The 17,718-nt window shown below is 35.7% G+C and overlaps 1 protein-coding gene across 1 annotated transcript in view; it reads right to left on the reverse strand.

The window, feature by feature from the left end:
• The window catches only part of LOC128869931 (ATP-binding cassette sub-family C member 4), a 55,537-nt gene extending 39,448 nt beyond the window's left edge, over positions 1-16,089 (reverse strand). Inside the window, exons 1-2 of the mRNA XM_054112533.1 lie at positions 16,050-16,089; positions 15,256-15,777 (exon numbers count right to left, since the gene is read on the reverse strand). The gene's annotated coding sequence lies outside the window, so the exon portion shown is untranslated. The remainder of the gene's footprint in view (positions 1-15,255; positions 15,778-16,049) is intronic.
• Positions 16,090-17,718: the final 1,629 nt, after the last annotated feature.

Genomic DNA, 17,718 nt, shown 5'->3' on the forward strand with positions numbered 1-17,718 from the left:
TGCCAGACACTGGGTCGTTTTATGTTTGCAATAATTTCACATCTGCTTAGACTTATTCAGAATTCAAAGATAAGTATGCTTTATGCAGATAACGGTGCAATTTATAAAGAATTTGCAATACTTTGATACGCTGCGAAATGTGTTACACAGGGTGATCCAAGTGCAAGAGTCTTTTTAAAAATTAAACCATCCGGCATTGATGTTAAAATGTTTTGCATTCCATTAAGGTGGGACCCCGGTGTAGGAGGCCGAGTTTTTGGTATTTTTCGTGAATTTTTTAAACAAGGAAGGAATAATCAGAAATTGTTTAAACTTGGAGGGTATTTTATTCATATTTTTAAGTACACTTTTAAATTTTTTTAAACTATTCCACCGAAAATAGTGTGTTTAGAGCGTGCTGTCCATGACGATCGCCATCCTAGCATCTTGCTGGTGGGCATTCCTGAATTTGCAATTTTTCTCTTTAATCACCAACATTTTTTTTTTTCGTTAACAACATGTTTCCTAAGAATATGAACCTAATGGGATATAATAATAGAGAATACTCCGAAAAAATTTCATAACGATTGCTCTATAGCTTTTTGAGCTAGAGTAGTCACCAGTTGAAAAAAGTCGTTTCGTAAAAAAACGCCGTTAACTACCGCGCGCTACGGTGCCGAGCCGACGCGTCGGCGGTCACTTAAGTGCTCATAAAGTCGGGGAATAATGTGAATGTAACAAACAATTTTAACAATTTTAGTAACAATTTATGCAATAAAAATAATCGATTTTTTTTATCAGTCTAAACTGGTCTCTCCCCTGAATAAAGATGTATGTAAGGTTGTAATGCTTGTTTTTTTATTATATTTTTCCCTTTCCACAAAACAACCATATTTGTGGTTATAGTTACTTGCCCTTGCCTCAAAAAGTGTATTGCTAACTACGTACCCGTAACCAAAACTTTTCTACCGCTTTAAGAATATGAATGGTTGGGACGACATCCACTAAACAAACGGCTAACTCAGATCTTTAACGACACCCCATGAAAACAAGAGGGATAAATCTATGTAACGAGGCGAGCAATTCATATCACTAGGACGGCTGATCACACCATTACAGAATTTAGTACAAAAAAAAATCGATTGCTTGATGGGCAGTGTGCGAGATAAGGCGCCATGAGAAACCAAAAATTGTCCAAATACACATTCTTAGTTCTGGCTCACAAGAGGTCGGTTATCACGATTCCGCAAATGAAATATTGTTTCTAGTAGCATCTTCGAAAAAATTAAAACACTGTTAGGAAATAATAGTATTGGTCGAAACGTTGTTCAAGCGTTAAGGAATTCATTTCGCAGCAGATTTTACGCTGACTGGCAATAACGATTTAGAGCGGCGAAAGGCAGTTAGTGTTAAAATATCATATGACTGAAATATACCTATATTTGGACCACCCTGTACATATGCATGTGTCTGCAACGATTTTTTGTTTTATCTGCTCTACAATGTTAATGACAAAAATCCGCATATTGTTTAAGTTTCAATTCATCCTCGACTATGCTGTGGATTGTAGTGATCACCGGGTGGAATGGTTTTACGATATCAAAATTCTAAGTACAACTGCACATTGGACGTATGCATGTAATAGGGATGTACATTTTTTCCATTTTTACGATAACGGGACTTTCAGCATCTCCTTATTACAGAACTTAACTCGAAAAAATTGCATCAATAATGTTTGAGAGACTCGCAATCATATAATAAATAATAAATAAGTAGGTTTTAAATATCCTTTACACGCATTTAAAAATACCGTTTTACTTATATTCTGAAAAAGTAACTTAAAGTACAGTCTGTATAATAGAAGTGTGACCGTCATACATAACTTGAAAAGTATTTGACCAATTCGATTGTGACAAATTGCATTGCCTGCGCTAATAATATTACTCTTATGCTATATATTCAATAAAATCTATAGTCACCATCTTCAGCTATAATGGCTTTACATCTTCCAGTCATATATATGTATATATAACACATATGTACAATTGGCGGTTACACCCTTTTTGGATGTTTGACCGAGCTCCTCCTCCTATTTGTGGCGTGCGTCTTGACTCTGGACGGCAGATAAGAAGAGGTTTGCCATTGCCTGCCGAGGGATCACCGCTAATAAAAACATTTTTTTCTTTATTTCAGTGTTTCACGGAGATTCAAACCAACGTACTCCGAGTAGTCACGCACAAACCCATTCGGCTACAGCGGCCGAGTCATACTTTGTGTTAATTTCTGCGCAAGTTGTGGAGGTAATCAAGCGAATTTCCCTTGATAATTGTTTGACAGTCCACATTTATTTTCCTTTGCACTTTTGCTTAAGTTTTGCCAACACATTTCCATTTGGGCTGGCATCAGGTTACAGTGAAGGCCAATCCAATATTTCAATCCCATTTTGCTGCTTCCCTCTTCACACCTACGGCTCCGATGCTTAGAATCGTTGTCTTCTTGTAAAATCCAAGGTTGGCCTGTTTCCAAACATCTTCGCAGCTGACGGTAAAAATGCTTTTCGGTAAATTTTGTTCATCAAAACTGCATTAAAATTGGCGGTAAACACAAATAAACGACCCTTTTCGAAGAAGCAGTCCCAAGCATGAACCTTAACTGAATATTTAACAGTCAGTTGAAATGGTCGATTATTAGCATTATACAACAGAATTGACGTATACAACTGTTCGCCTAAAAGGATGATTCATCCGAGAATATTACGTATGCTCAATTCCGTTCTGAATTTGCCTTGGCCCATCTTTTCTCAATGTGTGATAATGAGTGCAGCGGTTTTTTCAATGTCCTCCGGAATTTTAGGTCTTCTGAAGGTAAACGTTCTCAAGTCGCGTCTTTAATACATTAGCACCATTTTTCTTCTTTGGTATTCCCATTTATGTTGTACGAGTATATGAACATCTTCGACTTCTCAAAATATTTTACTGCAGATGCACGTGACATTTCCGGTCCTTTAGGGTGTGTACATAAGAACACTGCTTCATTCGTTTTTCATAGGCGGGTCTCATTTTGTAAAAACAACCTAAGATTTCGAAATTTCTTACAACGCGTATTCTGAATACGCCTATTTAGCAGAATTGAAATTTTTTTTCTTCACTCATCTTATAGTAAATCATTTCAAGAATGTTGTGTCAAAATTTTAAGTGGATCGGAGCAGAACTCTCAAAGTTATAGCCTTTGTAGGCACTCTACCTCGAATGCGGAGCATCGATAATTTCTCAGAGTAATTTTTTCAAACGCGTTTTCCCCGAAACGACTTCTTAAAAGTCGGTGCCAATCACAACTCCAAAACTATTCAACCGATTCTTTTCAAATTTGGCACACGTTTTCTAAATCAAAAATACCTCCCCCCTACACTGTTTTTTTTTTATTTTTATTTTTTAAGGTTGTTTTTCACTTACAAATATGGCGAAATTTTTCGCCAAAAATTCTCGTTTTACGTTTTTTTGCCACCAAAACTACAAAAATGAAAAAAAAAAATTTTATTAATGTAGGGGGGAGCATTACGTCATACTTTAACTGAAAAATTCGACTTTTTTAGTTTCAGATGATTCTACGACGAATGCCGATTGGCACCGCAGAGCACCTCTCGAAAAACATATCTCCAAAAAAACTCTGTCATGGGCTTATTTGTCAATATTTTATTATTAATATTTTTTAAAAACTTATTGAAAAGATGTACAATAACATGCAACTGATTTTATTAAAGTATCTTAAGCCATATTTCTGTAAAAAATTCAAAAACAAAGTGTTTTTTTTTAGCGCTAAACCCTACCCCCCCCTTAATAACTATTATTTGGGTAAAATTTTAAAATTTCCAATTTTATTGACTTTAGTACCTAATAATCGTTAGTTCCAGGACATGAGAACGTAGAGGGAAATGAGATTGCATATGAACTTGGCAGGAAGGCAAGTCCCAGAGGTCTCCTACCCAGGCATCGGCATGCCCTTGACTGTTGTTAAAAAGAAATCGCACAACTTATTTCTAAGAAACACGCAGGATAGACGGAGCTCAATTTCTTTGTGTGCTATTTCGAAAACCCTTTGACCCTAGGGCACAGAAAGTTCTCATTTGCCGTTCAATTTCCAAACTCGTTGCTTTGCTTACCGGTCGTTGGACTATCGGCATATACGCAGAAAAGGTTTGCCCTTTTTACCCAATTGGAATTATTGCAGAAGCTGTGGAAACCTTTTAGAGAAGGATTCTGGTGAGCACTTTCTCTGTAAATGTCCGGGTTTGGCAGCCAGAGGATTAAGGTCAATAGTTGCTCTTTTCTTCGATAAACTAGGGCAGTGCTCCAACCTAAATCCCATCTACCTGCTGTAGGTATTTGCCCATTGCAGGTCTCAAAATGGTATCAAAACAGCGCTTAGTGCTACTTGGGGTGTGCCAGACTGGTACTTTAACCATTCCATCTAACTACCTATCTACCGATGGTCGATACCGATATAAGAGACCAGTAATTCATTAAATGGCTTTGGCTAATTCATAAAATGGCCTGACGATTTCCTAAGTTCATTATCTTCGATACCCCCGTTCTAATATTTTACTTATTTTGCTTTTGAAAAGGAGTGTGTCTTGAAAAGGAAGGGCACAGGGATCTCCTGCCATCCGAATGCTAACAAGGCACTGTTAAATAGCTAAACTAGCATGCAGAAAGGCTGTGTATGTCCAAAAATGTTGAAGAAGCTGTAAATGTGAAAGAATTTCATCTGCTCTCTAACCACCCTGCACTGTGCTGAAATAGGTTTTAGCACTTGAGCGCACTATTCTAGCAACAGGTCATCAAAAAAGTAACAGGGTCGCAGTATTACTGTGGTTATTGTTTTCGGCGAACACGCCTAACTTTAATGCTTCATGTCTACAGTGGCTTTTGAACTCGTGACCAACCGAATGGTAGTCAGCCACAAACCCACTCGACTACGTCAACCGCCAAATATGAAGAAATATTGGATGTATCCGAAATTTAATAACACCGTTCGAACGAATACTTAGCATTACAACACAAATAGCAACATTAATTCTCATATGCAGAGAAATACTCTTCACGCTCTGACAAATTTGATGTATACGAGTATACTATTAAATTCGATGAAGTACTTGTGTATGTGTAAATTAATGAAAAATAATCAGACTTATTATTCCAATTGTAAACGTAATTTTTATGCGCATTATACACCCACTGAATTAAAAAAAAACAAAAACAAACTTTTTTTTGAAGATACAATTTTTTTTATTAATTAATCTACCTACTTGTTAAATGTGCAGCGAATGGTGGAATGAAATAATTTGCTTTTTGTCTTCCACCTAACATAGACGATTTAATCTAACTTTTTAACTATTTTTTGTCAACCTACGAGAAGTCACTAGTTCCGACTAACGATTAACTTGGAAGCCAACAATTCAATATTGTATTATCGATGTAAAGCCGATTATGATGGTAAAAGTTGTACAAAATTCAACCGACCGGATGATCTTAATAGCACGCAACCACTGGAGTAGTCAAATGCCACAAATTAATTAGAAACATTATAGCCATAAAAAAATGGTGCACAAACTCAAAATAACAACAGTAACATAGCAGCTAAGGTATGTATGTATATTAAGGTGCAACAAACTCCATGCAAAAAATAAATCGGATAAAAATTGTTATATTTTAAGACATGTGTCAATATTTCGAAAAACTTTTAAGATTTACGTGAGCTGAACCGATATGAAAGTAACACCAAAAATCGATTTTTGTTTTACCCTCCGTTGGACACCCAGGTCTGCCCAGACCTTTTTCGACTTTGGATGTAAATTTAGCATATTTTTGTTATAGCTAACGACTTGAGTTTCCAGATAGATGTCTAGAATTTGATTTTCGATCGATTTATGGATATAACCTTTTAAAAAGGATCCTCAAACAGAACGAAAAAGAGGATTTAAAATATTGCACTTTCGGTTGGGCACCTCGGGTTTGGCTGGAGCCCTATGTATTTGCATCTAATTGTATGGGAATATTTATTGGTTTTGGTATGGATTGAGTTACATACCTACAGAAGCAAAAAAATTCGTTTTGTGAAATAAAGGATTTTTTGTTTTGTTCTATACTTAGACTCATTTCGAAGAACAAAAAGTTGATTACAATGAAATTCATGATAAAATATGAAACAATATTTATTTATGGATTCGGTAGAAGGCAAGCAAAACATGTATGGATGGATTTTGGATTTTTGAGTGCCGGATTCTTGCATGCAATACAATAGAAACGAGTTTTTCGACGAAGCTTTTCGCCTCCTTGCAGACAAAGACGGAAATTTCTCTTCGCTGTGAGTGAGGACTCAGCTTTAAAATAATTAGGAATTTTATCAATAAAATAAAATAATGGTATTTGCGAATGAATTAATTTTCCAAACAAAAAATTAAAAGCGTGAGAATATATCGGGTGTTTTTTTTTTAAATCTTGAGAATTTAAAATGATAATACAAAACAGAAATTCGTTGGAATTAATTTTTTTTAATAAAAACTTGTAGATAAGTTCATTATTCTTTGAATATGATATACGGCATGTGTCCACTGCGTCTAAGAGTTACAAGGTTCATTCGATCAGTCCAATAAATCGATTGTTAAGCGCGCTGAATGGCAAGATGCGTCCTCTTGTTGGATTCAAATGCTGTCGATGTTTAGCTGATAACGGCAACTCCTTCTACATTTCGAAATAAATAAGGAACGATGCACGCAAAATGGACCAAGTGCTCTATGAACTTCAGGAACAAATTTATTGTTATTATTTATTTATTTTTGCAGCTTTTTTAGATGTTCAACAGGCATTCGACAGAGTATGGCATGTGGGACTTCTATACAAAATTAAAAAACTCCTGCCAGCACATTTCTATTTGATCCTTAAATCCTATCTGAGTGAAAGGCACTTTTATGTTAGACACCGAGATGCGTCTTCAGAAATATACAATATTAGCGCTAGTGTGCCCCAGGGTAGTGTGTTGGGCCCCGTCCTATTCACAATATTTACTTCCGACATGCCAATAACAGAAGAAGTGGAAGTGGCTACTTACGCTGACGATACAGCCTTCATAGCTTCTAGCGATTCACCTGCAACAGCATCCTCTTTGCTGCAAAACCAATTAAATATTTTCGAAATTTGGCTTGACAAATGGAGGATCAAAGTTAACTCCGACAAGTCTACCCATGTCACCTTTACGTTAAGAAAAGATAACTGCCCTAGAATATTTTTAAATAATGCTGTAATACCAACGAATACCAAGGTGACATATTTAGGAATGCATTTAGATCGACGCCTTACTTGGAAATCCCATATTAAGGCCAAACAAGAGCAGCTTAAAAATAAAACCAAGCGAATGCACTGGCTGCTTGGTCGCAAATCTCAGCTTAGTTTTGAAAACAAAATAAGACTATATAAAGCTATTTTTAAGCCTGTATGGACCTACGGTATACAGCTTTGGGGAACTGCTAGCAAATCGAATATAGAAATCCTGCAACGCTACCAATCAAAAACTTTGCATGCTCTTGTTAATGCCCCTTGGTTTGTCACAAATGAAGCAATACACAAGGACTTAGATATCCCATTTGTACAGAGTGAAATTCCAAACTTTTCTAACAGATATCTTGCACGGCTGTCAAACCATGTAAATACGAATGCTATATGCTTATCAGACTCAAGTAATGAAACAATACGACTGAAGCGTAATCATATCTTAGACTTGCCATTTCTCTAATTTTGCTGAATTAAATTATTTATTCAACACTAAATAAAAAACAAAATACATAAGTTCCTATATGAAGATAAGCAACTCATTAGTACAAATGAAATTTAATACATTTAAGATCAAATCTTAGAACAAATATCGTAATTTTATATGTAGTTTTGCATTTGTGCAAATAGATTAGAATATATATATTAAGATAGATTGCAAATAAAATATTTACACAAAAAAAAAAAAAAAAATTTTTCTTTTCAAAGTAAATTTCCACAATTTGGAAGCGTTTTCATGGCGTTAAACGACTCCTGATAACTTGCCAAACCTTTCTAAACAGAAATGTCAGCACAGTTTGCCATTCTCAGCTGTCAAACCATAGTTATCGATATCGATAGTTCTCATGCAGCTAAAAAACACCCTATATCTTTGGGCGAATTGTTCAAGTCTTCCTCAAAACTCAAAAATAACAATCCGTTGACCAATTTTTTACGCATTTTTTATGTTTATAGACCTTTTAAGCATAAAATCTTCTAGCATCTGATGTGATTTTATAGAAAAAATATTTTTAAAAACCGGATCGGAGGCGTTCGAGGAATCTTCTGAGGTTGAGAAAATCTCCGCACTCGAATTTCGTGGGTGTCCTCACAAGACACTATCCACGAGGTAATCGTGCTGTGAGGCTTGGAATTACCTCGAGCCCCTTTTGCGTCAGCTGTATGGAGGATGAGGTGGAATCATCTTTGTACCTGCTCCTTAGCGTATACTTAGTATACACATAAGCGCATGCATATACACTGCAATAATAACTGCATATATTTGAATTAAAGCTCTGTTTGGATCTTTTCATGAACTTAGCAAAAGTCACGTCATACGAATGGTCACACCTACCCGTGTACGCACCCTGCTCATAAATGGAAGTATCGCATATCAGGAAAACGTCATATACACTACGTCAAATAACTTTGACACTATGACTTATTGACAGGTTTTGGCAATTTATTTGTTTCCTATTTAATTCTAATAATCTTATGAAAATATAATACATTTTCTTACGAAAATCATATAAATCCAAACAAATTTTCATCAAAACTTCACACTTTTTAATCAGAATTTTTAGAAAAATTTCGAGGCCATTGGATTTTGGTATAAAAAGTGCAAGTTTCAAGTGGCTCGTCTTGATTTCTAACACTTTTTGTTTGCTAGCGGTGTTGTGCATTTTCTCCATATAACGAATGCGCGCCATTTTTTGTGTGTATGGAAGAAAACGCAGGGTGTGTAATGAGATTGTCACCGCCTAAAGTGAATAATTTATGAATCAGTTTTCTTCTTGCCGATATAAATCATGCAAATACGTATATTTTAAAGCTAATCATAATCATAAATTTTCCATAGAGTCTCTATGTGGAAATTACTTATAATTTTTAGTAGGGTCTAAAAGCGTTATATATGTAACTTTTGTTTTTCTATTTATCAATTATATTTTCATGTAATGGAGAATACAAAGAAGCAAATCATGTCATGTAGATTAGTGCCTATATAATGTGTGAAAGGTGTCTGAACCTATAAATCAGCAAATTTACGAATATATTTCTAGATTAACTACGATTTCATCCACGTGAAATCAACACAGAAGAAAATTGAGTTTTTACTTCTATATGTACACACACTCGTCAACAAAAAACCCACACCGCTCATGCGATTATATATAGACATTTACTTTTTTATTAATTTTAACTAGTTTTGAATAAAAATATAATTCATTTTTTAGCATAGGCCAAGTTTCAAACTTTTTACGAAATTGAGAAAAGTTTATTAAAATTACCAACTTTTTAATCAGAAAATGTTAATATTATATAATAAAGTGCAAGTTTAAGTCGCGTTGATTTCCGAAAATATTTTCTTTTCAGTGAGATGTTGAGCATTTTCTTCTATACGAAGCACATGTGGAAGTTTTTTAGAGAAAAAAAAAAACCTCAACACTCAGGGAAAACAAATTTCAAAAAATCATTGAGAATTTTAATCTATTTAAACTTGTACTTTACTAATATTGAATGGACTATAAAATTGTACACCCAGAATTGTTCTAGAAATTCTCAATAAATATTGAAAACTTTTAGGTATTGCTTTTTTTTTTTAATCTGTGTGATTTTTGGGTATTTTGTACAAAATTTTGAGCTTTGAGTTGCATATATGATTTTTTGTTTATTGTAAAATGCAATATTGTGTATTGGGTATGGCAATAAGTTTGCGTCCTTGCTCCAAAGTTACAAATTATTTAAACAATTAAACAATACACGAAGCTACAACTTTACTCCATCTTTCATACAGCATACGGATTCCTCTGACGAAAAATTCGAGTACTTTTGACTTGATCCAGTTTGCGATGCTCTCGTAAAAAGTGAAGCGCTCTCCAATAAGGGCTGACTGCATTAATCGGAACAGATGATAATACGAAGGTGCAATATCTGGGGAATACGGGGGATGGGGCAAGACGTCCAAATTCAGTCTTTCTAAATATTTGTGGACCGATTTAGCAACGTGCGACCTGGCGTTGTCATGCAGCTAACTCAGTTTGTCATGTCTACCGTCCCATTCCGGCGTCTTTTCTTTGAGAGCTCGATTCAAACGATTTAGCTGCAATCGGTAACGATCGCCAGTGGTGGTGGCCAATTCAGATGGTTTAGATGACACCGTTCTAATTCCACCAGATACACCTAGGGTTATCATAATAGATTCATTTTTCATTGCCAGTGATTACCGTAAATATTGGACGATCAATATACAACACTTCAAATCACCACTATATTACTAGAGCGAACATAAAAATAGTATCACCAGCGACAACTTTTTTACGACAGCGAAACTTATTCCCATACCTAATACCCTTCGTAGACCCGCGTTTTTTGATAAAGCACACTCGACATAGGCTTTCTGCAACATATTCAACGATTTGGCACGCGAAATCCCGTTTTATCCATAGTGAAAATCGTAGAGCATACCTGCGGTTGACTGATATAATTCAATGCCAAAACCAAGTTAGTTGGCAGATCGCGATCAAACTGTGCGACACTATAGACGACAGTTGTACCAACATATAGACATATGTAATTAATATAATATAGAATTCCAAAAAATAGTACTAAAGGAGTTTTAAGGCCTTCAACCAGAATATTTGTAAAGTAATATTTTTGCTGCCTGGAAGTTGCAATTAGTGTGAGGAACTATTACAAAAAAAAAAAAAAAAAAAATAATTGGCGCGTACACTTCTGTTAGGTGTTTGGCCGAGCTCCTCCTCCTTTTTGTGGTGTGCGTCTTGATGATGTTCCACAAATGGAGGGACCTACAGTTTCAAGCCGACTCCGAACGGCAGATATTTTTATGAGGAGCTTTTTCATGGCAGGAGGAACTATTACAATCTTACTAAAATCTAACTTTAACTCTAATTTCGCAAAGGTTTTCGTTTTTGTGGCGTAAAGTTAAAATTATAGTTTTATTACACTCGCTCGCTTGTTTACGGTTTAACATTTTTCCAATTTTTCCACGATTTACAAATCACACTCTCAAATAATGACAAAAAAAGTTTAAGCCTAGATCCCGTTGAAGTTCATCCCTAACTAACCGCGACACAAGTACCCGAATTTCAGTGAACGCCACTGTAGACTAAAGTAGTCGTTACTTTGATTTCTAATCATTTTTATGTTTCTAGTATACCAGAGAAGTTTATAAATACAGGCAGATTCCTATGAGGTTAGTAAGATTTCCCTACTTGATAGTCATATTCTTCAAAAATAGTCACAATTTTCTTATGTGAATGACTTTAACAGTGGTTTTCTAGTTCGCAGTACGTTGTTCTACGAGTATACTAGGAGTTTGGTTTAATATCTTGACGTTTAAAAAATTCTGTGATAAGCAATTTGCGATTGTGATGCGTATCAATAACTTGAAGCATACATTTAGGTACTTCAAACGATTACGCATTATCAACATGTTTTCCAACCTGTGGTTGCTAATTGCAATTACTGCCAGGGGATAATAAATGCATGCAGAGAGGAGCTAGATACGAAATACAAGGTGGCGCAAAATTAATCACCCTGTCGGAAAATGTATAATTTTCGCAAATTGGGTCAATCACATTTGACATATGTGAACTTCACAGCTGTAGTAAACAAACGGGCAAATAATGAAAGTCAAAATAGTAAAAGTCAAAATAGGGATTTCCATCACTGAAAATCATATTTTTTAGTTAAAAAGTAGTTCACAAACTAAATTGTATGTTTAATTGTGCGCCACCTTGTACTTAATAAAAGAGGTTTAAATAAAGATGACCAACATTCAAATCATTTTTTTAGTAAAAAGTTATTGAAAAACAAAATTGATTTTGTACCACCTTGTACGTAATATAAGTAGTTTAAATAAATATTTCCGTAACTCAAAATATTTTCTGTAATTTTGGTAAAAAATTTTCTCAAAAATAAAATTTCGTAATTAATTTTGTGCCATCTTGTACTTAATACAAGTAGTTTAAATAAAGATTTCCATCACTCAAAAAAATTTGTTTTAGTAAAAAAGTTACCCAAAACAAAATTGAATGATTAATTTGATGTCACCTTGTACTTAATGTAAATAGTTTACAGTTAACTGAGAAAATAAGAATACTGTATGAGAATAAATTATTAATTTATTTTTCAACTTCAAAATTTAGAAAAGTGAATTATCCACTCTTTTCTTAGAATAAAAACAACAAATCTTTTCAAATAAACACTGTTTCCTTTCAAATTTCAAAATTGACCATCGTAAGGAATCACCCTATCCTAGTAGTGGCACCGCCTTAGGGTTAATAATACTTAGCACACAACCATCGTAAAATATAAAATTTCAAACATTTCGATTCATTACACCAAGAGAAAGTTTATCAGCTAAAAAGTCAAAGTGTTATTGGCAAGTATTAAAATCGTCAACACTTAGCAACAATTTGCAAACTTACGCGCTGAGAGCAGACGCATGCACATAAAACATTGAATACAATAAAATATAATAAAAAAATAAAATATAAACAGCCATATGAAATTCTATTAGTTGAAATGAAAGCCGATAGCTATTTATATATGTATGTATGTTTGTACATAAGGGGTGTTTCTTCATATGCTTGACATTTCCATTCATTATATTCTAAAAGGTGGCCGTGCAACATACACCCGCGCAACATTCTCTAATTGTGGAAATTGATTTCTAAAACTCAAGTTCTTTGCGCCAAACTTGCAGATCACCTCGCCTATTTTAAAATTCGACTCGTTCTTAGCTTATTTGGTATGCGAATAAATAAAGTTTGCTGCAATCTACACTCCATTACATGCTGAAAAAGTATGTCCATCAAAATAGAAGAGGGTCTCAAAAGTTAATTCGTGCTTTCGAGTCAATACCAATCATCCAATGGTTTCAGCAAAACTCTCGATAAAGAGCTGCTGAAATCGTTATTTTATTTAGATGTGGCCGAATCGTCTGGAGAAATAGATTTGCCATATGGTTGCTTAGTTTATATTATTTGACTCTCTTGGACCACATTTTTTGCGAGGGTACGTTAAGTGTAAACATTTTATTCAGGCGTTATTTTTCCCCTGTTTATAAAAATATGTAAAATCAATTTCAATTCATTCTGGCCCTGGTGTCAGCAAGTTAATAAACCTGTCGTATTAACTACGGTGTGTAGGTCGAGACTTATAGAAAAAATTGAGTGAAATTTATGCACCATTTACCAATCACACGTTTTCCTTAAATTTTTGTGCATTCTGAACAATTTAATAACATGTTTTAATTATAATATTATTATTAATAATTATAAATTTGTCACGAAAAACTGTCAAAGCGGAATCAATAGTACCCATTTCACGATTGCGAAATTGCGGGAGAATTTCGTAACCACGTCGGAGACGTTCAACTTAAGTAATAATAGGACTTATAAGTCTTGAGACAATAAATAAAAATAGGCCTAATGTAAATACAATCTATGTAAATAACTGTATAGTTCACTTTTGTCAAAAATTATTGGCGTACGACGTGCAAAGTTATACATTTTCCGATAAGGTGATTAATTTTGCGCCACCTTGTAGTACTGCCTATGGAAACACATAGGGTTTTTTTAATCGAATAGGAAAAAATAATTTCAAATATCCTGGAAATTGTGTTGGTTGGTTGGTATTTGGCCCCACCTTGCAGTGCTGCCTATGAAAGCACATAGGATTTTTTTTTTTAATCGAATATCAAAAAATATTTAATTTCAAATATCGTGGAAATTGTGTTGGCTGGTTGGTTAAAGTGGTGATTTATTCAGAACTGGCGCTTCCACCCCTTTTTGTTTCCACTTCTTCGCCAGTAACTTGGTTATTGGTTATTTACAGCATGACTATATCCAGTCTGTGCGGTTTACGAACCCAATTACGTTGTTGACGTGTAAACCAGACAGGTGTTCAAGACTCTCCAACAATGGTTTGCCAAGGGTTAACATTCTCTCCTTCCATAAGGCAGGACATTCACTGAGGAAGTGGAAAATTGTTTCCTTTTTCTCTGGTTGTTTACAACTGTGACAGTTTATGTTATGAGGGATGCCCATTTAGGCTGCTAGCTACCCGATTGACGAGATAGCAGTTATAATTGCCGTGGGTCTGCAGGCATCTCTTCGTTTCATATTTGTCAGTATTGAAGTTGTAGGTGGGCCATAACATTCTGCTAACTTTGCACGTAGTCTGGTCTCTCCATCTGCATTTCGCGATTCGGAGGTATTTTGAGGGAAATGTATTCTTGATTGTGATGTAAATACCGATTCTGCAAGAATGTTATTTATGGTTGATCCTCCTCTTGCCAGTTCGTCCGCTTTTTCGCTTCCTTCAATGTTCCGATGCCCCGGGACCCAGATTAAGGTTATTTTAAGGCTTACGGTCAAGATGGTAAGGTTATTTTCTGCCAGTTTAGAGGTTTTTGTAACTGAATCCAGTGCCTGGATTGAAGCTTGGATATCCGAAAGAATAGCGTAATGGAAATGGTGTATCTGCACTTGATTTAATTAATTTTTGAAAAAGTAAGTCGTTGGTAAAAGTTATCAGAGGTTGTATTCAATAACAGAACGGCTAAGTACTTGCAAACAAAATTTTACAAGCTTGTGATTTTAACCTTGAAAAAATGCTTCGCTATATAGGCCAAATCCCTGAAGTGGTTTTAGTTTTTTAGTCCTAGACATTTCTAATCAATCAGGTACGATTGAAGACTTGAAGGATAATATTTAGAGCGTCATTAGAGAGATAAGGTCGATTACGCTGCAAAAATTGGGTCAACAGGATATACTTCATAACACGCCGAATTTATAAGCAATATAAGTTATAAAGATTGCTAAATAAAAAGCTTCAATATTGTCTTAATTTTTTGTTTTTTTTTTTTTTCCAAAAAAAGTTCTATAGTTCTAAAATTAAACAAGTGTCCCGTTCAACAGTTGTACTACATCTCAATTGCACTTACGTATGGACGTGATAAGCACCTCGGACGTTAGCAGTCGGCAGTCGGGTAACGTTGAGCTCTGGAGTTAGATAATTATGTCTGCACACTCGTGAACGATATTGGTTCGGAAACTATTGCAATTTATTTTATCTATTTTTGACGGCGACCGATGCGCGCTATGAAAACACCTGTGGCACTAATATAGTTATATGTAAATGTACATACATACATATGTACACACAAATGTATAGGTAAGTTCTACGAATACATCTACGCGACAGTAGAACACTGAATCAGCTGTTTTATATCGAAAATTCGATTACTTCTTGGTAGGTAAATCGAGCTGTGTCACTCTCCCTTTTTTCTAAACATTCACGCGTCACACGTTGTGTAATCAATTGTTAAAGATAGCGAAAAAAGACGCCACGGTGACGATTCGTACAAATTTTGTCAATCCACATCAACAACAATCGGTAAGTGCATTTCAATCAGCAAGTGAAAGCAATAATCAAACAGTACTCGGACGCAAATACATCTGTATTCCTGTATACATAAAAATATACCAATTATTCTTATTTTATTATTAATTGTTGCTTTTATTCATTCATTCTCTTTTAATTAATTTGCCTTCACACAATCCTATATGGTAACGTTTTCCTTGCCAAAGCATGCGGCACGAATAGCGAATATTCAATGCTAACAACACGTCTCTGCCGCTCCCTAAATCAATCTAGAACCGCACGAGATATCGAAAAACCGGCACAATAGCACAACAACCAACCGCCAAAATTACCAACCACCGAAACTATACTCACTACAAATGTAAACCGATGACTGGTCGCTCGCGCGACTCGTATACAACTGAAATCTAAAGAAAAACATGAGGTGGATTTGAGCCGTCATCTGCTATTTCATCCAATGCACCCAACAAACATTTTTCGTGCTCGCCAAAATCAATGGAAGTGTAATCGAAATGGACGTACATGAATGTGACTAACTAACGTACACGCTTATACATATATGTACATATGTACGTACGCTGATACGTATGCAAATCTCAGCCGCATAGCTATTTGCGCCACCCCGGTTTATCAACACACATACGTACATATGTATTCACTAATGAGCCACGTTTCCTCTCACAGCACTTTTGGAGCATATGCGTCTCCGCGAGAAGGGCGCTCAGTAAATTTCTTCACAGAGAACTTCAAACGCGTAGCCTCATTTGTATATTTGCGAGCCGGTGAGAAGAGCAACATGTGTTTCGTTTCCTTTGTCCAACAAATGGAACGCAAAAACTGCAAAAATAATAGCCGGCATAGCGTCCCAGCAGGAAAAACGTAAAAAAAAGTTTCCAGTTCAGAACTAGTACGTTCTTTTCGTACATATTGCGCAAACTTCTTGATGGCCGTTTTACTATCATGACAAATGATGACGTCTTTAAAGCTTCTTACACTGGCAAACAACCGTGCTTTGGTATTCAAGCTTACCTAAGGTCATGTAGGACACATATTGACTGAGAAAAAACCATATATGATTAGACATTATTCACGATGAATGGCCCTAATAGTCCTAAATTTAACAAGGGTTGTTGCTATTGACAGCCACGCAACGCTACTCGCCTACTGCACTGAAGGGATGGCCAGCGAATTACCTATGTGATTGGCAATCATCCGTTATATTTAGAGATCAAACATCTAAACAAAGGATAAAGCAGAGGTGCCGCCACAGAGTGGTGTCCTCTCCTTACTACTTTTAAACTTCTACAAATTAGAATGCTCAATATTATCTTCCGGCAATGGCAACCTTTTTTATCATTTGATTTTTCATGCCCGGTGTTTCGAGTACGGGCTGCGGCGGCCGCCCCTATGTAGGCAATGGCAAACCTCCCAGTGTATTTATGGTATAAAAAATTCCTCACACAAACTATTTGCCGTTCGAAGACGGTATAAAACTGTAGGCCCCTTCTTTTGTGGAAAAACTTCAAGACGCACTCCTCAAATAGGAGGGAAAGCTCGGCAAAACACCCAACCAAGAGTGTAAGGACCAATTATTACGGTTCTAAATTACGCAGCGCTAATCGTGGCGGCAACACCTAATACCATGCAATGTATGAAGCCACTCTCCGATGTCTCCTGGACAGCGCCTTCAAAGTGAGGTGTGTATGCTCTTGGAAAAGAAGCAAACCACCTTTATCAACAACAAGCTTCCGCTGAGATGCTACCACGGAAACCATATCAGTGGGCCCTTCTGGAACCACGTCAGAAACCATCTCTTTCATATCACTGACGAAATCCAAACATACATATATACATAAAACAAACAACGGAATACGGAAGGCTTTAAACGATTTTTACCGAGAGTTCGAAGATACTATGACACAAGCTACCTTTTCAGATGTCCGCTTGAATTTAGTCATCTTATACACCTCTTCCTTGGTCCCAGATTCTCGAAACGGTCGGTTCCTGGGCCTACCATTGGACA

This window comes from Anastrepha ludens, chromosome 2 (assembly GCF_028408465.1).
Source record: "Anastrepha ludens isolate Willacy chromosome 2, idAnaLude1.1, whole genome shotgun sequence".
In the NCBI taxonomy this organism is placed as follows: Eukaryota; Metazoa; Arthropoda; class Insecta; order Diptera; family Tephritidae; genus Anastrepha; species Anastrepha ludens.